At 38.3% G+C, this 24,443-nt stretch overlaps 1 protein-coding gene and 1 non-coding gene across 4 annotated transcripts in view; one reads left to right on the top strand and one right to left on the bottom strand.

Moving 5' to 3' along the window:
* Positions 1-24,443, top strand: part of TAFA2 (TAFA chemokine like family member 2) — a 508,120-nt gene that overhangs the window by 103,585 nt on the left and 380,092 nt on the right. The window lies entirely within an intron of this gene.
* On the bottom strand, positions 1,753-1,904 carry LOC113602909 (small nucleolar RNA SNORA62/SNORA6 family). Its single transcript, XR_003424437.1, has one exon. It is a non-coding gene; the product is annotated as a small nucleolar RNA SNORA62/SNORA6 family (small nucleolar RNA).

Here is a 24,443-nt window from a genome sequence, read left to right as displayed (position 1 = left end):
TGTTCCAGAGACTGCCTGCTCTTTGCCAGACCCTGTTCTAGGCATTGGAGTACAACAATAAAGCTTATAACTTATGTCTCACAGTGGACATGAAAAAGCAGCAAGGACCCCAAATTAGAGGAAAAATTTTTATGATATTAAATTTGCAAATGCCATTATCCCCACATCCCTGTCATTTTTTACCAAGGGCTGTAGGCTCCCCCCTTAATTGTTTGGAAGAATTAGCCACTTCAATAAAGAAATCCCTGTCGCTACTGACTCTAGAGTCTAGGCATGCCGTTTGTATTTGAGCACAGGATAACAGCTTAAAGAACACCAGTAATTAGAAGCTTCTGTCACTGTGCAATTGGTTGTGGACTCATATTTGGAAGACTGTGTTTTCTCTGCCGACAAGATCTTGCTTCATGCTTTAGGTGTGTCATCTCTAAATGTGGTCATCTGGGCCTCTTGCGCCCTAGTGTTAGTTGCTCTAGGGGATGGCTACCTATCTCTTTTGAGGTACTCCTCAGTCCCTCAAAGAGAAGTTTAGGGAAGTCACATAGCACACATTTGAAGTCCCAAGAATAGGTTCCCGTTTTTGTAAAAGATGAACTTTAGTGGTATTGTGTCACATTCCAAAAACTGATACCTTATTGTGCTTGTTTGACAACACAGGTGGCTTTAAGGCAGGAAATAGATGATGTTGCAGAAATGAAGACAAATGACTTAGACAAGATAGGATTTTTTTTCCTCAAAACCTAATAGGTGTCAGCAGTCTAGGGTTGGCAAGGTGGTCCTCAGCAGAAGGCCCCTGGGAGCAGTCTTCTCCCCCTATCCTTACCCTGCTACCCCCTGTCCCTGCCCCCAGAAAACCGAGGGAACAGTTTTCAGCATCACAGAAGCCTAGGTATACATCCCATCCTTGGCCAACACAATCAGTAAGGTTCATTCTGGGCTGCAAGTGCTTGGTTGAAATGGCCCAAGCCATTCAGCAAAATATTTAATGACTCCTTTGCCAAGAATAGGCAGAGTTGGGGCAGCATCTGTGAGGTCATAAAGAATCCTGGCTCTTCCCCCCGCTTCCCCCCACCCCAACTCTACTTTGGCCTTCTTCATCACATCAATATTTCATCCTTGAGCTTGTCAATTTATTTTTAAAAAATGGTCCCAGACATCACATCCTCACATCACTGCCACAAACAAGGAGGCAGGAGAGGAGGGAGGGGGACCTTTTCTTTTTGTGTCTTTCTTTCCTCTTTTTTCTCTTTTTCTTTTCAGAACAAAAGTTTCCTAGAAGCCCCTTAGAAAACTTATTCTTGCAGCTTTAAAAAAAAATCAGTTTATTTTAACTAAAAACAAAAACCAAAAATAGTTCACCCGTTTCTCCCATCTGCCACCCTCCACATCTGGCAGTCACCAATCTGTTCTCTGTATCTTTGAGCTTGTTTATAATGTTACAGTGAACATGGGGGTGCATATATCTTTTCAAGTTAGTGTTTTCATTTTCTTTGGATAAATATGCAGAAATGGGATTGCTAGATCATATGGTAGTCCTATTTTTAAGTAAAACATTTTATGGAAGTAGGGTTGACATACAGTGGTTTCTGAGTTTATGGTATACAACATAGTGATTTGACAATCCTGTATGTTACACAATGCTCACCATAAGTGTAGTTACCATCCGTCACCAAACAATGTTATTAAAATATTTTTGACTATATTTCCTATGCCGTACTTTGCAATTCCATGACTTAATTTATTTTAATTTTTTATGCTTGCAGCAAGAATTACTATCAAACTCCAGTCATTAAGCCGGGACCCTTGTGGTGTTAGCGAAAGACTTGCCCCTAATGTAGCATACTCCCTACACTTGTGAGTTCATTGGCCAGCCAGGGCCTCAACTCCGAGCTCTAATGACTTATTTATTTTATAACTGGAAGTTTATACCTCTTAATAGCTTCCGCCTATTTCGGCTCTTCCCTACCTGCTTCCCATCTGGCAACCACCAGTTTCTGGTGGGTTTTTATTAGATTCCACATGTAAGTGAAATCATATGGTATTTGTCTTGTCTGACTTCTTTCACTTAGCCTAATACTCTGTAGGACCATCCATGTTGTCACAAATAATAAGATCCCATTCCTTTTTATGGCCGAATAATATTTGTCTGTTTATACACCACATCTTTATTCATTCATCTATCAGTAGATTCTTAGGTTATTTCCATATCTTGGCTATCGTAAAGAATCCAATAAATAGAGGAGTGCATATATATTTCTGAATTAATGTTGCTTTTGTTTTTGGTGTCAGACACACAAAAATCATTGCCAAGACCTATGTCAAGAAGTTTACCACCTGGGTTTTCTTCAGGGAGTTTTATGGTTTTTAGGTATTACATTCAAGTCTTTAATCCATTTTGATTTAATTTCTGCCTATGGTGTAGGTTAGTGGTCCACCTTCATTCTTGTGCAGGTTACTTTCCAGTTTTTCCATCACCATTTCTTGATGAGACTGTCTTTTCCCCATTTTATATTCTTGTCTCCTTTGTCATAAATTAATTGACCATATATGAGTAGGTTTATTTCTGGGCTATGCATTCTGTTGCATTGATCTATGTGTTTGTATTTTATGCCAACACAATACTAAATAATGCTTTAATTACATAGCTTTGTAATATCATTTGAAATCAGGGATGTGATGCTTTCAGCTTTGTTCTTTCTTAAGAAAGAAATGGTCTTTTGTGGTTCCATACATATTTTAGGATTGTTTGTTATATTTCTTTGAAAAATTCCATTTGGGATACCCTCTAAATATTGTGAAAGTCCGATCAATTATTTTTATTTGTTTTCATACACAGAAAAAAGAACTCATATTTACCTTTACTTTAAAATGCGGTTGGATATTACTTTCCAAGATTAGCTAATATAGCCTTTCTCTCTCCATTCTATTTTTGTTATTCCTTTGACTTCCCTCTATTTGGGAGGTTAGACCACAGAGGGATGCTGAGAGGAACAGAGTCAAATGATTTTAATGTTGAGGCATCTAGAAGTGAGGGGGCTACTGTGGCTGAGCATGAGGGAACACCGGGCAGTAACCTCCTTGGGCCAGTGACCAAGGACAAGGAAGGAAGCTGGATATCTGAGAAAATACCACTGCAGATCAATGGCATTTGAAGGTCAGATTCACCCCCTACTCTAGAATGTGGTACAGTTAAGCTTCCTCCTCAGGATGGAAATTGGATATAACCTTGGGAAACCAGGACTTTGGGGAGGGCAGGTGAGGGTGTAGATGAGGGGCTACATCTTTAAATTTACTGAGGTGTTTCTGTCACACTGTTACAGAAACATCAATATTAAAAAAGTTGTATTACTTGCCCACCTGAGTTTATGGTCTAGGATTTGGAGCTGACACTGTGTATTCCATATATTTTGGTTTTGTTACAATGGCCTCTGCTAACAAGGACTGAAGAAGATTGAGCTGCAGTGTGGCTTGATCCAAGGCTAGAGACTCATGAACTGTAAAAATCATACACAGCTCTTGTAATATGCTGTCATAAATTGAAAAAAAAATCAGTACAATGTGAAATACTGATCTTCTGCAACAGCATAAAGATGATCTGTTATATAAACTTGGAAAATGGGGGCCTGGGGAGGGAGGCATACACAGTCTTGGTGCAGTAAGAAGGTAACTCTTGTTAGTTTTTAGCTTGATGATGTCTAATCTGGATGAATTCATTACTTTCTCTTCTAGGCTTGAGATTAAAATAAAAATGGAAGCTAGCCAAATTATAGGTGAGGAATTACTCAGAAGGAGGTCAATATTCCAAAAAAAAATTTAAAAAGAAAGGAATTGATAGTTTTAAAAATTGACCTTGCCTAAATGACCAAAATCACACTGCACTTCAACTAATCCATAATTATCAGCCCATGTTCAGTTGAGTGAGGCCCTTGAATTAGAATATGTCCCAAATAAGAACTATGACCAAAATTGTTAATAAAAATAAAATTCTTGGAGGAATCTTTTGGGTTATGAATCATACCAATAAAACAACCCATATATTTACAACAGTGATAATTGATATAAATATAGCCCGTAATATTAAGTAGTGGTTAAAATCCTGGACTTTAGATTCAAGTAGATTCTGATTCAAAGGCTGGCTCTACAACTTAGTATCTGTATCAGCCTGGGCAATGCACTTTGCCTTTCTATAAAATGGGAATATAAGCTCAATTCCATAGTATTATTATCGATATTAAATCTGAACACATATTTAATGGGCCTGGTAATGGTAATAATTTATACTGTTATTAAAAGTTTACTACTTGGAGGTTTAGCAGACTGACCCAATATATTCTTTGTTGGTTTAACAACATATCTTTAATTAGTGAGACTTTATGAGTTTTGCATTATCTAAATAATTGTTATTCATTAAAAATGATACTTGACAAAAACTTCCATGTAGCTTTTCCTAATGTATGGCCAAAAAAAAAGCTATGAAAAGATTATGAATGAAAAAATGATTTTTTAGACAATATTCTTTATGGCTTAGGCAAAATTAAAAAAAATTTTAATGGCCTCTGGTTGATAGTAATGATAATATTATTGTAATAGATACTACAGTAATTTATATTCTATTTAGTAGCATTTTTATTTCAGTCATCCAGGGGATTTTAACAAAATGAAACAGTGAGCTTGTGTATGCTAAATGAGGAAAGAAGGGGTTGTTGTTATGAATTTACACCAAGGAAAATATAAATGCAGAAGAGTAAAGATGTCCAGTAATATGATCCTAATGAACTAATTCTTCTTCCAGGCCTCCTGTTTCCATTTCCTCTGTGGATGCAAGCCTTGCTTAAGAAAATAATTGTAGTTCATTGAGTCAGAATCTTGAAAATGTTGAGGTCCCTAGACTGAAATTAAGAAAACATGGCTTTGAAGATTCTTCAGAAGTCACTACTTGATTTTCATTTTGGACACAGAATTTGGTTTGTCTGGAAAAATCACATGCAAACCAAACTTAGGACTCAGATGGCATTTATTTGATGTTCCCTTTTGCTGCTTGGAAGAAATGGTGTCTTTGTTTTTTGTTCTTTTTTTCCTACTGGCTTTATGAGCTCTGATTGCTCCTCATTCTCAACATTTTTGTAAAGAAAATACTAGAGATATTTTTACACTTTTGCCCAAACTGCAGCATGACCTAAACTTTTGTTTGGCTTTTAATGTTATTAATAACTTTTATTAGCAGTGATGGATAGAGGGTGAATACGAAAGCAAAAATCAGTGCACGAGGAGCATTAAGAAAGCAGAATCCTCCTTGTTAGGGATTTTATCTTGATCTTTGTCAATGAGGGGAGCAGCAGAGGGTGTGATCCTGAGTTCGTAAAGGAAGGGTATCCTTTTTTGAGAGATTTCTCTTGGAGTCAAAAGGTAGAGGTGGTCTCTGAGAAATGGAATACACTGCAGTAAAAGGAAGCTTTTTCAAGCATCTCCATTGCTGCTGCTACTCCTGACAGTGAGGTTATTTTAACTTTTAATTTGCTGAAAGGCAAATAAGGCAGCTGTCTTCACAGTAGGAAGTTCGGGGTGAGTGTTGGAGAAACAGCGTCTCTTTTCATGTAAATTAAAGGAGAACAGACTAAAGAAAAGTTAGCTGTTGCTTTACAGAGTCTCTCTTGGCTAGCAGGCCAGGATGTCCTCTTTAGTGATTCTCTTAGGCTTCCTTTTAATTTGCCGAACACATCAGATCTGAGGGCAGATTTTAGATTTGACAGCACTGAGCATTCCTTCCTTTTTGCCCCTTTCTCCACCTTCCCGAACACCAAAAACCAGAAAACTTTTTGGATGATGTCTGATTTTAGGATTCTGCTTAGTGTTTTCGTTAAACCTTTATTCTTTTCTTTATGATATTCCTTTTTATTGAAGCATTTCTCTAGAGGAATTGAGGCACATGTAGCAGGAACTAAGATTGCACCCATTTTTCATCAAATAGGAGCTGTGTTAGCAACATCTTCAATGGTGCATGTGATCTACTAATGGCTGCAGACTCTGGATGATTCCTTTTGATGTTGCCCTCTAAAGGTCTCATCAGAAAGCATTACTCTCTGCATTATCCCCTTCTAACTTCTGGTGGTTTTGTTTTATTTGGCTATTGATTGGTATTACACATCCCTCTTAATGCTAACATTAGATGATGCTGTATAAGAGCACTTAGTGGAAAATTACTACATAAAGGTAGAAAGTTCATTAAGTAGTTTGAACTACGTGTCTGGGATACATCATATCAGCCAAATACCTGTTCTGACTATAGGACTGACTGGGAATTTTGCTAAGTTGATTCATTTACCTAATCTCTGCTATACTTTTTGTCATTTGTAGGGTAACATGCATTATTTAAAAGAATGCAAAGCTACCCTTTGTACTCAGTATAATACATTTTTAATGGCTAACGATTGTATAGATAATCTCATGCAGAGGGGCAAAAATGTTTCCCTTTGGTTATCATTATACATTTACTTCTGAACTAATTAAAAATGAAATCATCATCCTTGTCAGAAATGGACAGGAAGACAAAGGGTTATTAAGAGTCTGTTTTTCCCTTGGTGAAATATATTATCAATAATCATTGCAGTCCATAATGCATGTGGTTTGGCATGATGTATTAATTTGTGCTGATTTAATGGTCTAGAAAGCATTTTTGTTTTACCCATTTTGTTGATTTTCTCTTCTGGGACTTGCAGTAATCACATATCTTCCGTAAATGAGTTTGCATTATGATTATCATACTGAACCTATATGGTGTAAGGTCAAATAAAAATTAAGAGGTTTAATTTTCCCTGTTGAAAATAAGGGAAGAGACTTGTTTTTTCCCTTTTTCCTAGAACACTTCCTTTAGCAAACTTGTAAGTACTTTTTCCTGCCTTTGAAAAGTATATAAATCCTTCTGAAAACCTCATGGACGTTTCCTCACCTCTATGACCCAGGAATATCTTCCTTAAGGACCCAGGAGCCATCCCTCTGCAATGTAAACATTAAGGAAAAAAGTGTTCCTCACTCCTGTTACCTGTGGGAGGGTGGGAATCTCACTTTATTGGGAACCTTGCTGCAAAACTACCTCTGGTCATAAAGATAGGAGGAGTTTCTCCTCTTCTGGATAAAGCCAGTTATCTAACACACATGGTCACCTCGAATACCAGGTAAATTTAAGATGAACTATGTGTGACAAATGGTGCTATCGTGTCCTCTTACTTGAGGACTGGTTATTGTTTATCTTGAAAATATGTAGTGAATTGTATCTGCTTGGCTATATAAAATGGTGAGATCTCCTTCCATTCTTGCCATTTCTTAGTGGATTTCATGTGAAGCACATTACATTCTGGTTTAATATTAATTAAAAAGTAAAAGTGTTTTTTTTTCCTCTACTAACTTTGGGAGGAGGATTTCTGAGTTGAGGGAAGATTTAGCTTTAAATTCTGTTTCACCAAAAATGGTCATGGACTATCATAGAAAGTAACACTTTGACCAGCTCATGCCTTTAGTTGTGCTGTGTCTTTTCTTCTTTAATCAGATGTTCAATTCAGAGATAACCCTCTTGGCTGAAACCACTGTGGATTAATCAGTATTATGTAAAAAGAAAACAGGACTGTCCCATTTGCATTTTTTTTGCAGAAGAACGGCATTCCAAATTCAACCCTGAGAGCTATTGTGAAGATAGAATTAGCTAAGTGGCACGTTTGTCACTTTTCTTTTAATTATTACTTAATAAATTCTCGCAAAAAATCTATTTATAGGATAATGCTATTCTATTACAGTTACCACTATTCATTTTAAATATCACTTGCTTTCAATTATATTGTTAGTAGGATCCTGCAAAATGTTAAACTTGGCATTGCTAACTCAGAGGTGACTTGTGGCACCGGAATGATTTATGCCTGTGGATTGCAGAGATCTAAAAATAGGGCTTGATGTTACATTAATATGTAGTGCAGTACACACAATAGGGTTAGAGGAGGATGGAGTTTCATCCCTAACTCTCAGTTTTCTTGTCTTTGTCTCTGTGTCTGAGCAGCACTGGAATAATTAGACATTGCTCATTTGTCATTTGTATCATTTCCTATCAGTGCATACCATCGTGCCCTGCCAGCTCCCAGGTGCTTCCGAGGAAGCACGTGGTCTGTAAATAGCCATTCTGCACATCTCTGGTCGCTGTCCTAATTTGAAAATCTCCTTCATAAATTGGACCGGACAATAACAGACCATTGCTGCTAGGTTCTGATGGGGTAAGTGTACAACTCTGACCTTAGTATGAGATCAGAAATGAAAGTGACCAGCTGGACATAAAACAAATACCACAGATTCCAAGAAGGTATTTCTGTTAGCAAGGTGAATGCCAGCGGTTCTGGGCAAGCAGCATTTCTCAAGGAATGGCAAATATTTTGGTCAATGTCTCCCCTGGTTTGATGCCTCTGATTTCAGCTGTAATCGAGTGTGAGACGGCAGTGTTGAGAGATGCTTGTCTTCAACCTTTCTGAGTAGGAACTCTGATCAGATGAGTGGAAGTCATGTAACAGAGTTTGCACATCTGTTGTCGACAGGACTAGAGGTTGCATGTGCATAAGGATGTGCTGTAGGCAGAGAAATCAAGGCTAGTACCATTCAGAATATATATATGAGCAGTGTAGGAATTGGGTACTTTTTCTTTCCTCATTGGATGAACTGGGGTGGACTGTTGATAGAAAGAGACAAGGAGATGGAGCAACCCTGCTCAAGACACCCTCAGAGACTTCTTTAATGACAAACTGGGAAGATTACACATGGGAGCTATAGGTCTGCCAAAATGTCATGAGTTCTTACCTTAGTTTTTCTCCACCAGAATATATTTGATCTTTAAGTTGAGGAGGCAGTTGGGTTCAGGGTATATTATTGTCCCATAATGAAGGAATTGCTCAGATTTTGGAGGTAGCTCTGGAGTTCTCTAAAGTCATGGTAATCGTAGAACTGATCTGATACTATTGTTTCATAGGTAGCTTAGCTCTTGGAGTCTACTGGAAACGATCTCAGGGATCATCACATCAGCAATTTTCGCATTCACATAATAGCTTGCATGTTGCTGTGGTGTAACAATGTGGAACATGTTATACTAGTCACCAGCTGCCAATTTAAACACACACTTGGAAGAGTCATCTATTTTTCAGGGGTATTAACTTGATCTTAATAGATGTTGATGTTTAATTTAATTGTGACCTTTAGTTATACTTTTTAAAGAAAAATGTCTCATGTTTTCACAACACGAGCTGTTGAAAAGTCAAGATACTGGGGCAGATCTTTTAAATGGACCCAGAAAAATATTTTAAAAACAACAGTAGTTTCTACCTGACTCCAGCATATTTTGTTTCAATCCAAATAACAACCTAGTAAATCTTCCCTGATTACCCACTTTGAAGTCAGAGGAAATATAATCGAGAGGAGGACAAAGCACTTGTATAATGAGAGCCGGAAGAACATTTTTCTCTCACATGCTTACAGTTAGTGATACAGCAAGAAGAAACTTGATTCCAGCAGTCTTCTTCAGCTTCTTAACTAGGCAAACTCCTAGTTGTCCTTCACAAATCACTAGAAATGTTGCTTTGTATGTGTGTGAATTTTTTCTTAAGCTTCTGCACTACCCATAGACAGAGCTGATGACTCTCTTAGCACTTGGTTCAAATTTTGTTAGCACTGCTGGGTGTTCTATCATTTATTTTTATATTTTCCTCCTTCACTTGCCTGTGCATTCCTTGAGGACAAGGACTATTCCTTACTCATCTCAGTGTCTAATGCTAACCCTAGTGTTAGACCTAGAGTAGGTACTAAATAAATACTTGGTGAAAAATGAAAAAAATGAATGGGCTCTTAATTAGACTTCAGAAATGGTTGATCCTCACTGTGTTGAGGTAGAACTCTCTATGTAGGGTGGTGATGGTGCCTGTCCTCTGATGGATTGTTCTTGTAGAAGTTGCACATGGGGTCCTTCAATCCATTAGCTGTAGATCTCCCTTGGAAGTCACTTGCATTTTGCAGCACTTTGTCTTTCAGGATAAAAGACAGGTCTGGGTTTATAGAAGAACTAACTCAATCTAAGGAAATTTGATAACCAAATATTTCATGATGAATATGCATCTCCAGGTAAATGCAAAAACCTTCAAGTGTAAGTATACATTTATGATAGGCATGATTATAGATTTGAAATAGGTCACTTCTCACCTTTGGGGTTTATTTTTATGGCTGGTAATTTGGCATCAGCCATAGCACTGTATCAGCCAAGTCCATTAGTTAAGTATGTTTTGACTCCTACGGATCTCAGACGAGCAGCGTTATTGTCAAAGAACCTAGTCTGTGGCGTGCTGGCTCCTCAAGCTGCCCTTAGGTTTGAGGGAGCTCTTACAGTCCTCAGGGCTTTCCTGGATCTTGGTTTATTCTAGAGCACTGTTGAAAAACAGACTTTGATTCATAGCTATTGTTGGATAATCTGAAGCTAACCTAGGCCATTTCTACATTGTGAGTGTTTGGTGCATGTGTATCTAAGTGTCTGCATCTATGAATATGGTCTTTGTCAGTTGGGGCTTCCATAACAAAATATCATAGACTGGCTGGCTTCAGCAGCATACATTTATTCCTCACAGCTCTGGGGCCTGGAAGGCTGAGATGGGGTTTCTAGCATGGTCTGGTTCTTAATAAGAATCCACCTTCTGGTGGTATCCTCTTATGGCAGAGAACAGAGAGAGAGCAAGCTCTTTTGTTTCTTCTCATCAGGGTACTAAACCTATTTGTTAGGGCTCCACCTTCAGGTCCTAATAAGTTCCTAAAGGCCTCACCTTTGAATACTATCACATTGGGGGTTAGGATTTCAACATAGGAATTTTGGGGGGACATTGATATTTAGCACAATCGGCATGTCTTATCGCATCCCAGTTAATTAGTATCTGTAGGAAATTGTAGGATGCGGCTTGTCACAGTGATTAAGACCTCTTTTTCTGAAGTATCTCCATCATTTGTGTAACTTTCTAAACCTTATATTCCTTAGTTCCTATGATAGGGGAGTCAAAATAGTACTGACCTTTAGGCCACTCATAATTGGGTTCCATCCCTAAAGAGCATTATTCATATTATGATGTATATGACTAGCACCCCAAAGTTGAAAGAGCAGAATGTGTACAGCCACTACCCGAATACCTGTTTGGTTATGAGAATTAACAAGTCACTGCACATAGAATGCTTGGCATTCAGGATGTGCGCAAGTGATAACCTTCATTGTTACAGGAAGGTTCACACTGTTCCCTTAAGAAGACTGGATAGGATGAGGTATAGTATCGTTACAACAAACAATATTTTAAAGTGATGCTAATGGGCAAGTAAAGGATTCAATTGTCATCTCCATAAATCATTGCTAGAGTCTATATTTAGAAGTCAGATTGTTGGCGAGAAACACCAGACCAAACTGTATAAATGTATAATTATATCGACATTTCATGTATCTGAAGGTGGTTTTCTATCTGCAGTCCTGCTTTCTGAAATGTCAGTTTTTTAGGATATAACTTTTACTAGAAGTAAGGAAACAAAGTGAGGAGGCCTCTGAAACAGTGATTTCAAAGAGCTTCCTACAAAGACACGGAATTGACTTTCTGAGTTCTACCGGAATTTTAATGACTCTTAATAAACCTACAGTTCTTAAACAACCTGGTTATGTTGTTTACCCATCCACAGCGGACTGGAAGACCAAACTTGAAGGGCTGTGGGTGTGTGTGTAAAGCTACTATTATGAGGTGTTAGTGGGATACACAATGACGTAAGTGGAATAATCAAAAGTTTGACCTAGAGGGCTAATAAAGAAAACAAAACAAAATCTCCATATTGATGATTATCTCTGAGACATTAAGAAAATATGTTCCATTTTTTTGTGCTGAAAGGAAAATTTACCTCTAAAATTCATTCCCATTTTATGATCATTTATTATCTAAAACATGGTCTAAATGAAAAAACTTTGGGTGTCTGGGTGGCTTAGTGGGTTAAGTGGCTAATTCTTGATTTTGGCTCAGGTCATGATCTCTCATGGTCTGTGAGTTTGGGCCCCATGTCAGGTTCTGTGCTGACTCATGAAGCCTGCTTCAGATTCTGTGTCTCCCTTTCTCTCTGCCCCTCCCCTGCTCATGCTCTTGCTCTCTCTCAAATAAAAACATTAATAAAAGTATGTTAAAAAAAAGAAAAACTTGGGTAGCTAAGAGAAGACAGTATGACACGGTAAAAACATAGGACTTGGCATTGGACTGGATTCATTCCACATTTGCCACTTATGCTTAAGTGTACTTAATGCTGTGAGTTTCAGCTTGCTTTTTTCTGTAAAAGGCAGAGATGATAGTTCCCACCATGCAGGGGTGCTGTGAGGCTCGGATGACATCATATTTGTGATTGAAGTACAGCCAGCAAGGGCCTGGCATGTGCGGCTCAATATATTATTTGCCTCCTTCTTACCAATTTGGCAAAATTTACTTATTTTTTTTATGTTTTATTTTGAGAGATAGAGACAGACACAAAGTGGGGGGAGGGGAGGAGGCGGGGGAGAGAATCATAAGCAGGCTCCACACTCAGCACATGGGGTACCATGCTGGGCTTGACCTCACCATCTTGAGATAATGGCCTGAGCTGAAATCAAGCTGATCTTGTAACCTCAAATGGCCTTGGCTGCTTAACTGACTGAGCCATCCAGCGCCCCCTAAAATTTATTTATCTAAAACACCCCATTCTCAATGAGGTTTCCCTACATTGCTTTTTCTCTGACTAGAAATTAAATTCATAATGCACATCTCTGACAATAACCGGTCATTGACTTTAGTAATTATAACCTTTGGTCTTGATACTGCAAAAAGCCTGCAGATGGGGAGTCTCTAGCAAAGTGGTAAGGTGGTCTGAATACTTTAAAACTATTTGTTTTGTAGTTTGGTGAGGTTTTGGGAATGTTATGACTCTCTAGTATGAAGAAGGAAAGATAAATTTTATTTGTTGCCAGTGCTACTGAAGTTAAGAAGACTGATAACATTCTTGTGTTCAATGCACTTTTAATATAGTTTGGATAATGTTTCTGGGCTGTGTTACAATTCACTTTTTTTTTCATTTACTCTTAGGTGGTTCTTGTCCTTATTATATATCTTATTGATTTGGAGGATGTTCTAGAGACTTACACTATTGATTAGGCAGAGTGTTTCTATATTTTGTGTTTTACCAGTTTTTGTTCCTTGTATCATCATTACCAGTAGAATCAAATTGAAAAGACATACAGATCCTTTTCTCTCATAGAAGTTTTAGTCTTTTATGACATGTACTGGATGAAATAATTTTATGAGAGCTGCCTAATTCCTTTAAATTTATCTAAGATACACCATCTGCTTTGTAACCTCAAGTGATCTTATGGTTTATTACATTTATTAAGCAAACATTTAATGTGTAAATATAATTTAATAAGATTCCCACAGCTTTCTAATTAGGCTTTAATTTCTGCCACTAGAATTAAATCCACTAAAATATACTTAGGTCTCTAAGTCCTAGTAATACTTCATAATGTTAACTGATCAAATAGGAATTTATATTTTGGGTCAGTTTTAATATCTTTAAGTCTCTGTTGAATTCTGATATCAGACCACTACATGAAAGAGATGATTCTTAAGGTTTGGGGGGATATTTTTTAAGCCAGGACTAACTCTGTTGCAAGTGACAGAGAACCCCAACTCAAACTTGCTTAAAAAGAATTGATTGGCTAAGTAGCTTCAATGAATATTGGGAGTAGATCTCAGACCCGGAGGAAGTGATGCAAGAAGTAGGACTTTAATGAGTAGAACCAGGGACTCAATGATGGCAGAAGTCTATCTCTATTTTTTACCCATGTGTCTATTTATTTACATATTTGTTCTGTTTCGAAAGGATTTTTCCATATGGCAGGACACAAGGCCATTGCAGCCCAAGCTTAGCAATGCCAATGGAAAAACAACTTCATTCTCTTCTTATACATTTGTCAGTTTGGGGGAAGATTTCCATTGGCCAGGCTGATCAGATGGTGGTGATGGGAAGGTTTGCTAGGCACAGGTAGGTTAACCTCAGTCATTCACTCTTGAACCCTACTGCAAATCTGGCAAGTGTTACAGACTTCTGCAGGAAAATTGCTAAGTACCAATGGCTCTGTTTGTAATTCTTTCAGGGAGCAGCTTCATGGTGTCTTAGAAGTTTGGACTTCAAATTAAGGCCCCTGTGATAAAATGTTAAGATAATGCAATTCATTGTTGAAATCAAATGTTGGCAAATTGGAAATAAAATGTGAAATCAAATTTTTACTTCTTTAAAAAAATTTTTTTTAATGTTTTTATTTATTTTTGAGACAAAGACAGAGCATGAGCGGGGGAGGGGCAGAGAGAGGTGGAGACACAGAATCTGAAGCAGGCTCCAGGCTCTGAGCTGTCAGCCCAGAGCCCAATGCGGGGCTCGAACTCACGGAGTATGAGATAGTGACCAGAGCTGAAATCGGATGCCCAACCGACTGAGCCACCCAGGCGCCCCATCGAATTTTTACTTCTAAAATACTAAATTCTTTTTATTAGAGAGAAAAGAGTGTATCTTTGATAGAATTCAAGGTAATATCTCCTTGTAATATGGGGAAATGTAAAGATTTTATTATTGGGGGATTGACTTCCCAAGCTTAAAACATCTTTAAGCTTTAAGGACAAAGCAGCTTCCATGAAGAGTGAACACAGCTGAGAAGGGAAGGGCCAGAACTTTTCTCATGCTAGTTATTGGATTTACCACACAAAGGAAAAGAGGGATCTGGGCCTTTAATAACTCAAGCTTTTCCACGAAAATCAGAATAGGGTATAAGTGACTGGTGGAGAAGGAAGAAACTCACCTAATTGAAAGAGATGGAGTCCACCTGGATTATTGCAATGCCCTTGAAACCAGCCTCCTGTCTTCCACTCTTGCCATCTTAGTTGGTTTTTTTTTTTTAAGTTTTTAATGTTTATTTTTGAGAGAGAAAGGGGACAGAGTGTGAGCTGGCAAGGGGCAGAGAGAGAGAGGGAGGCACAGAATCTGAAGCAGGCTCCAGGTTCTGAGCTGTCAGCACAGAGCCCGACATGGGGCACCAGCTCAGGAACTGTGAGATCATGACCTGAGCTAAAGTCGGAAGCTTAACCGACTGAGCCACCCAGGTGCCACACCTCTTCCACCCCATTTTTTTTTTTTTTTTTAATTATTACCACAGAACAGAAGGCGCGATCATTCAACATGTAACCAAGCAGATTTGTGAGTACTGGTCATTGACCAATCCCTGTGGTAAAAATATTTAACATGATCTATAAGCTGTGGTCTGGCTCCGCCTCCTTTCCCCACGTGGTCATATGCCAGTTTCACCCCTTTGACTGGCGTTTCTATTCTGCACATGCGCCAAGCTCTTGTGTTTCTTAGTTTTTCCCCACGTTGCGATTTATTCCTTAAACGTCTTCACTTTTGCTTTTTTCCCCCGTAGCTCTCTCCTATTTGTCCTATAGACCTTGATTTAATTATTACTTCTTCAGAAAGGCCTTCTGGAACCTAAGTATATTTGAACTTTGTGGTATTCCCTCAGGAGTATTGTATCGGTGTAAGTTGTGAGGATGGATTTGTTGGTTTAATGTCTATCTCCTTTTTACATTATAAGCCCTGTGCGGTCAGGTATCATGTCTGTTTTGTTCACTTGGTGCCCAACACAGTGCTTGGGACGTAATTTTTAATGAATGCTTTTTTAAATAATCAGCGAAGAAACGGGAAGAGAGTAGTGATGCTACCAAGCAGCTGCAGCAGCTGAGTGCAGAGCACAGAAGGAGCAAGGGAGTGATAAACTATAGCAGATACTCCGATGGTGGAGCCAGAGAGACATACACATGCAAAACGCACACTGAACAGCATTGCCGCCTGGGGCGTGGGGCTCTGTGATTGCAGGCACGTGTCCCTTGAGGACACGCATAGGCACGCGTGCCTCCTGCTCAACCGCCCCTGAGCGAATCGGTGTGACGCTGGGGAGGCCTGGCAATCAGGACCGCTTAGCAGCCTGGGGAAAGCTTTGCACACTGCCTGTGAATGACAAGCTAAGCCATTTCTGCCTGTGTTTCAACACTCGCTCTGCTGGTAGACTTGGCTTCATTTGTAACACTGAGTTATCATTATTGAAATACTGTGAATTGCATTGTACACTTGGGAGGTATTTTCCTTAAAAATAATTTAAAGATCATTTACCTTCTGGGAATACATACAAAAAGGGGGACAGTTGTAGTTGGGATTATAATCCTTTGTACCAAATTTAGTTTACTCTTTTTAAATGAACTTTATTCCCTGTTTTTTTAAAGGTAATATTTTACATTTTCTTTTCCATGAGTTGATCACATTGTGATGAGCTACATGTCTTTTTATCTTAGCTTTAACGAACCCCTCCCCCTCAAAACCCCTTTCCTTTGGGTTCAGGTATAGTTAAGCAGGCCTTCTTCACTTTCCCCTGTTTTCTCGATGATACTTGCATGATTTTAGTGTTTGTAATTTCAGTGATATGTGGATGCTTGACTTTTGAAGGAGCACATCTCAGTCTGAGCAACATCTTTGGCATCCAGATAGGAGTCCCTGGACCTATCTGTGATGTTGGGCTGTACCTAAAGGTACAAAGAACAGATAAGATCCCCAAAGAAGGGAATCCAAAGTCACACTCTGCTTTTTTTGATAATAGCTTCCACAACTTATCATGGGATGCTGGTTTAATGGTGGTGGGGAATGATCATGTACAAAGGTATTAAGAAAGATATGGCAATGGCAATACAGGGAGACATTTTCCTAATACCAGTCTTTGTAAAGTTTGCTCTTTGAACCAGATCTGTCAGGCTCTTTTTCTAGGGGCTTTGCATAACGGGTTCCTTCTCACCTTTTAGATGTCATTTTTAACATCACATCCTTAGAGAGGCTTTCTGGGGTAGGCCAGTTTGCAAAGACTGGTTCATGCTTGAGGATTTGCAAAAAAGAATTTTTGATCTTTGGGTACTGTTAGTGTTCTTGTATATTACTATGAATCGGAAAATAAACAGTGCAAGGGTACATGTGAGTTTAGCAACACAATGGCAAGGAGGGAACAGATTCCTCAACCTCCTGTGTTTTTCAGAGGCACACCCAAAATTTAGTAGAATCAGCTGTGATGGATCCTACAGGGCAGAAGGGTTTTTTGCCTTTTAACCATTTTTAGGCTAGTGTGAGAGTTGGACATACCAACTTAGGGTGAGGTTCTGCCTTATTAAAAGAATTTCATTTGGGGGCGCCTGGGTGGCTCAGTTGGATAAGTGTCCCAGTTCGGCTCAGGTCATGATCTCACGGATCGGGGATTCAAGCCCTACATTGGGCTTTGTGCTGACAGCTCAGAGCCTGGATCCTGCTTCTGATTGTGTGTATCTCTCTCTCTCTCTCTCTCTCTCTCTCTCTCTCTCTGCCCCTCTCCTGCTCATACTCTTTCTCAAAAATAAATAAACATTAAAAAAATTCATTTGAGCTGTGCCACTCACATGTGGATGCTAGGTCCATAATTTCTTGCTGTGCCATGACATTTGATTTACTGCTCTGATATTTGGCCTTAAAGGGCGTGACCCTGGTCTTCTAGACCTTTCCTAGCCATTCCCTTTATTCTCTACTACAATGCCATGTTTATTTCCCTCATAAGTCAAATAGCATTTAATTTGTTTGCCTGTTTCATGACCATCTACCCCTCAAGATGTGAGCTCCAGTAGGCTGGCAATTGTAATTCCATCTCTCAGGTGCAGTCCTGTGCCTAACCCAGTGCCCGATACCTAAATACCTTGTATTTCTTCCTCTCGTAGAATCATGCATATGACACTCTTGTGGTTGTAGGTATGATTAGGTAAGAATGTTTTCTACATGTGTGCAAGCCGCACACTTTCAGTATGCCCCCGAGATACCTTAGCAAAGTCTGGCCTACAAGGTCTGGGGCCTGGGATCCGGGGGTAGGTAGGCATGTATAGATGGTACCTTTAAAACCATCCATAGCATTTGGAAACCTGGGCAATTGAGAAAAACCTGTCAATGGCTGTTTTTTTTTTTTTTATTGTTATTTCTCCTCATTCCTGCAAATTTTAATACCTTTGAAACACATGTTCTTCTAATTTGTTGTAGTAATTTGGCCAATATTCTAAGCAATTATATCACCGTAGTTCAGAGAACAGGATCTAGATTGAATTGCCTGTGTTCCTGTCCCGGCTCTACCTCTTTTGATCTGTGTGATTTTTAGTGTTTTTTTTTTCTTTTTTAACTTTTATCTTAATTCAAGTTAGTTAGCATATGGTGTTATATTAGTTTCAGGGGTGTGGTATAGTCAGTTATTCAGCACTTCCATACATCACCCTGTGCTCATCACAAGTGCACTCCTTCATCCCCATCACCTGTTTTACCCATCCCCTCACCCCCACCCACCTCCTTCTGGTAACTATCCGTTCTCTATAATTAAGAGGCTCTTTCTTGATTCGGTGCTCTCTCTTATTTTTTCCTCTTTGGTCATTTGTTTCTTAAATGCCACTTATGAATAAATTCATATGGTATTTGTCATTCTCTGACTTATTTCACTTAGCATTATACACTCTAGATCCAACCATGTCATTGCAAATGGCAAGATTTCATTATTTTTTCTGGCTGAGTAATATTCCATTGCATGTATATACCATATCTTATTTATGCATTCATCAGTCGATGCACGCTTGGGCTGCTTCTGTATCTTGGCTATTGTAAATAATGCTGCAATAAACACAAGTATGCATGGTTTCTAAATCTCTATGCTTTGAGTTTCTTCATTTTAAAAATGAAGCTAACCAGAGGATGTATTTTACAGTAGTCTTGTAAAGATGAAATTTTTTTATTAAAAATTTTTTTAATGTTTATTTTTGGGAGAGGAAGAGAAACAGAGCATGAATGGGGGAGGGGCAGAGAGAGGGAGACACAGAATCTGAAGCAGGCTCCAGGCTCTGAGCTATCAGCACAGAGCCTGACATGGGACTTGAACTCATGAACCACGAGATCATGACCTGAGCTGAAGTTGGATGTTCAACCAACTGAGCCACCCAGGCCTCAAGATGCAATTTTTTAATAGGTTCAATGTGTTCAGAGCAGTCTCTAGAAGAGAGTAAACATTCAGTGTTAGTCAAAATAAATTGATAAATCAGGGTTAAAATTCAAGTTTAAATTTGTTCTCTTTCTTTCCTATGTTATGTAGCCATTTGAAATTTTGAAAGGTAAACGAATTTCTTTCTAAAATTCTTTTGTGGTAATGCCAGTCATGGCTATTTTTCAAGTTGGGAGACATAACCCTGAGAAAGATGGGGACAGTTGTCTCCTAGGTGCCTAAATTTACAAATACCCATAGCAAGGAATTTTTAAAACACAAAAGTTCCTGAATGTATAATAAACATGATTGATATCTTTGAAAATATTTTCCCCTGGAGGCTGCACACATTTCAACCCTGCTGCAATTACTCAATACATGTTAAAATCTTCTCTTTTGGATTCGCCTTCAGAGCAAGTTTACACTCTTTCCAAGGACATCTGCCTTTTTATTTTGTAGTTAAATCTTGTTTTGAGTATTGCTTAATTTTATCATTCACCTGATTTATTGGACTTGACACAAAATGGTTTTGGTTCTTTAATCCACCCTCAGTGAATGAACACATGTGGCTCTCTGAGGATAATCAAGAGTGCAATTTGTGCTTTGGGAATGTTTTCGAAGGTGGAGTTCTCAAAACGTCATGAACATATGGCACCATCATTGGAATCTGGTGTTGCCTTATAAGGTTACCACTTTGAGAACAACATGTATTTGGATGTAGAAGTTCTAGCAGTTATTAGTTTTATAGCTAAAATTTGAACTCCCCGGAGGGTCTTTTTGATCCTTTGCTTTCAAGGTACATAACAACTTTCAAGCCAAAATTCATTTGAATGTGTGAATTCTATTAGTTAAAAAAAAAAAAAAAAAGAAAACAACAAAACTCTAGCAATGTCAATTTGCGATCCTTTTTTGTCATGGCTGCATTTTATCATTAAATATTTGTCATTCTAATCACACATATTTGAAATCTTCACTTCCATCATTAATACTACCTTGATAAATCCATAACATATACACGGGAGTGGTTTATATTAGAAACATATAAATGCATTCTCTCATTGCTTTCCATCACAACACATTCCTGAAAATTGTTCTATAAAGGAGATAATGTCTTCCCAGAGGAACTACTGTTGGAGATTGTGTTCCTAACAAATGACAAGAAAATCAAATAAATCAGAGATGTAGCAATAATGTATTAAAAATGCAAAATTATAACAGTCAAGCCCTTTATAATAGTCTAAAATACTAAAGTAGTATACTAAGTCATATAAAATATCCATAAATATACTGAACATATTGATTATAAAGAAGATATGAATTGACTATAAAGTTTCCATATTGCAAAGAAAATATTGATGTATAAATCTGACTGAAAACTGACCGATAGTAAATGGTTATTATTCATTTAATTATAATGGTTTTAAAAATTGTATGGGATTTGGAGAGAGATGATTTACTGGACTGATGTCTCTGAAACTGTCTAAAGAAATGTAGGGGCGCCTGGGTGGCTCAGTCGGTTGAGTGTCCGACTTCAGCTCAGGTCATGATCTCGCGGTTGTGAGTTTGAGCCCCGTGTCGGGCTCTGTGCTGACAGCTCAGAGCCTGGAGCCTGCTTCAGATTCTGTGTCTCCCTCTCTCTGGCCCTTTCCCGCTCATGCTCTGTCTCCCTCTGTCTCTCAGAAAATGAATAAATGTTAAAAAAAAATTAAAAAAAATGTAAACATTGTGCCTTTTCTCTCTTAATACAATGTTCCCACAAACAGGCAGATGTGACAAAAAATAAAAAAGATACCTTTGTCCTTGGAGCCATGTCTTAACCTACTTTTTAGTAGGTTTTCAATACATTTGTTAATGAGATGCATTGATTCACTCAAGTGACATATATGGGACATGTACAGTGTTACAGGCACTGTTCTAGATATTGGGCTACCTAGATGTAGGGGAGTTGAGCAGGAATCAGTAAAAGAGGCTGAGAAGGAGTAGAAAGGAAAACCAGGTGAGTGTGATGTTCTGCAAGTTAAGTGAGGAAGATATTTCAAGGAAACTGGGCTGCTTATTTGTGTCAACTAGTATGAGAAGGAAAAATACTTAATAGCAACTCTTCAAAAAGCGATTTGGAATCTCTTTCCTAGAGCCAGGTATGAGGTGGTCTTGGAACAGTATTGTGACTGAACTTACACCTTGTCCTCAGTTTGACAAATATTTGAATGAATATATAGGGACTGGGATCACCTAGTTGTGGCTGTTAATTTGGGACCTTCAAATGATTTCTTTGGAAATCTGAGTAATTAGACAAGATGGCAAATAGCTGTATGAGATCTGAATTACCTGCTCAGAGTACCAGTTGATCTGTCACTTAGTTCCACATGGGTGCTTTGGTGATCCTCCTCTTCTCCACCCCCCAGTGATCAGAAGGTTGTAACGTACAGGGCATAAAAGGCAAGGCCAGTACCTAGAGAGACATTACATAATGGATGTCTATGTGTTTATGTAAGTATATACATTATGTTTAAGAGGGAGACAAATACTTAATATATATCTATTATATGCTAAGCATGTGCCGAGCTCTGTAATGTTGTTTAATGTCATACGGGCATTCACTGCCTTGAATTAAAATGAGAAATATAAATATAAATGCTGTAGTTGCTTACAGAACAAATGTGAACTGGAACAGTCAAAGAAAAGTTGGATAAAAATGTGGAGTTTGCACTGGGACTTCCAGCCATGTCTTTGTCTTGGCACCTGAGATAAGAAAAGGATGTATCTACACCTAGCAAAATGTTTGGCACGTAATAAGTAGCTAACAATGCCTGTTTGGTTACTTTTGCTATATTACATGTGTGAATATTCAAATCTTTTGTTCAGATTTCCTGAAAGCGGCAAAGCAATAGATAGTAGGCATAAATAACTGTATGTATGTAGGAAAAGAATCCAGCTTTGCCAGCTTTATCAAATGTAAATTACTGGAAATCTAGTGTAGGCCCAAATTGGCTATCCTCTAAAGATTTATGAACTGTCCTAACAAAAGTGGCAGATTTCTGGAAGTGACCGAACAACCGAAGAAGAGATAGATTTGCTTATTTGTCTTGATCTAACTGGGAATATTTTCCCTGGAATGTGAAGGTTGCAATTGGGATTATCTATTCTTTAGAAAAAATATTTGTCATGTTCAACAGGGAAGAAAAGGGCATAACTAAATGTGGAAAAGAGAGAAGAGACTAGCTTTTCAGTTGACCTTGAGGCTCCGGCACTAGGATTGATAGTGACTCTATTTCAGCCTTCAATTATTACTCAATTGCCAAAGGAAAACTTCTTATTCACAGTCTTGAGGCAAGCCCTTTCTCTTTCTAAATCAGCAGCTTGCTTAAAGTAATGCCAACTGTTTTGTTTAGAAACCTCGCTGTTCTTCAGACTGTAAAAGCATGCTTCTATTTTCCAAAGTAGAAACGTATTTTATTTGATTTTGCAGTATAATTTTGATAGCTTTGTGGTAAAGTTGGAAAATTTTCCTGTTAGATAATGGATGTGTAAATGACTGCCAGGAGATTTTGTTCAGGGTCCAATTTCCTGTAGCTCCTCACTTATTTGTAGAAAAAGCTTTCAATTCAGTCCATTAATTGAAATTCTTGAATAAATTCCCCAAGAGTTTGACTCTACTGGACTAGAGGTTAGAGACTAGTTTGCAATCATGTGGAAATTTTATCCACTGAAAAGTCAGGATCTGAATGTGAAAGGAAACCAAAGGGGGAGACTCTAACGTTAAGTAAAATGGGGAGTCGCTCCCAGAGCCTGAAGGTAACTGTGTGTGGAACATAATATCCAGGCAGTCTTGAGAGGATTGCTAATATTTAGGTAGCACATAACTCATAAAGGATAATATCCAAATGATATCCAGCTTAATTCACAGTGCAGGATACAATGATGTGTGAGGTTTGATGGATCTATAGTGTGATTAAAGAACTCTGTTGGGGGATAAAGCAAATGGCAAGTGGCAGGACGAAGGATGCTTGCATAGGTGAAAGCCTAATCAGGTATGTTACCTGTAGCCGTTGATCTTCAAAACCTCATAAAACATGGACTTCATCTTCAGTTCCCATGACTCATTAGCAGTTATTTGTTTCAGCACTGTGGTTTTTCAAAGATCATCCAGCTATTTCTGTGGGCCACATATATCTAAAAGCTTGGGCCAGGTCAACAGGAATATAGAATAGATTCAATTGGCCTCAAGGGATTGGTACTTCCCCTCCCCCCCTCTAATGTTACAGCTCAGTATAGACTCTGGCTAAGTCCTGCTGCTTTTCATATCCTGTTTGGCTCAGCTTAAAACTATCAATTGACAAAACCAATGACTGAAATTAAAAACTCATCACTTAAGACCTTGGGCACTGCTAGGGTTCTTTCATTTAGGGTAATACTGGAAATCATAGTATGTAGATGGTTCACAAAACTGAGGCTTAAAATAGCCTGGAAATGATGGGTAGCAGGTGAAGTGTGGTGGTTCCCTTTGAAACAAAACTAACCTTTGCATTTGCTGCTTGACTCTGATCACATTCACTGATAGTCCCCAGTCAATTTCATCTATCATATGATTTCACTCATATGTAGAATTTAAGAAACAAAACAGATGAACATATGGGAGAGGGGGGAAAAAGGGAGAGAGAAGCAAACCATGAGAGACTTTTAAGAGTAGAGAATAAAGTGACGGTTGATGGAGGGAGGTGGGTGATTGATGGGCTAGATGGGTGATGGGTATTAAGGAGGGCACTTGTGATGAGCACCAGGTCACTGGGTGTTGTATGTATGTGGTGAGTCACTGACTTGTTCTCCTGACACCAATATCGCACTGTAGGCTAACTAGAATTTAAATAAAAATTTGAAAAAAAAATAACACCATTAGAAATATGTGAGTAAATCTTAATATCACAGCAAGGTTGTAAAAACAACATGATAATAAATATGTGTGCAAAAAAAGTATATTGGTTTATTTTGTCATAAGAGGTTTTAATGTTAACTAACTGGACTTCAAATATTCATAAAAGAGACTAGTGTTAGTATAGTATTGGTGTTAATTTGTTTTACCATTATCTCAGAGTTGGTTTGAAATCCTATTTTGTCCTTGAGGAAATCTGTTGACCTTGAGAATTAAGAAAACTTTAGAGCATTTTTTGTTGTTGTTGCTACTACTTCTCTTTTGGATAAAGGGAAAGAAAGAATATTGTTTCATGAGGTTTGGTGTGTGTGTGTGTGTGTGTGTGAGAGAGAGAGAGAGAGAGAGAGA

This window comes from Acinonyx jubatus, chromosome B4, assembly GCF_027475565.1.
Source record: "Acinonyx jubatus isolate Ajub_Pintada_27869175 chromosome B4, VMU_Ajub_asm_v1.0, whole genome shotgun sequence".
NCBI lineage: Eukaryota > Metazoa > Chordata > Mammalia > Carnivora > Felidae > Acinonyx > Acinonyx jubatus.
This window is presented reverse-complemented; position numbering and strand designations above follow the sequence as displayed.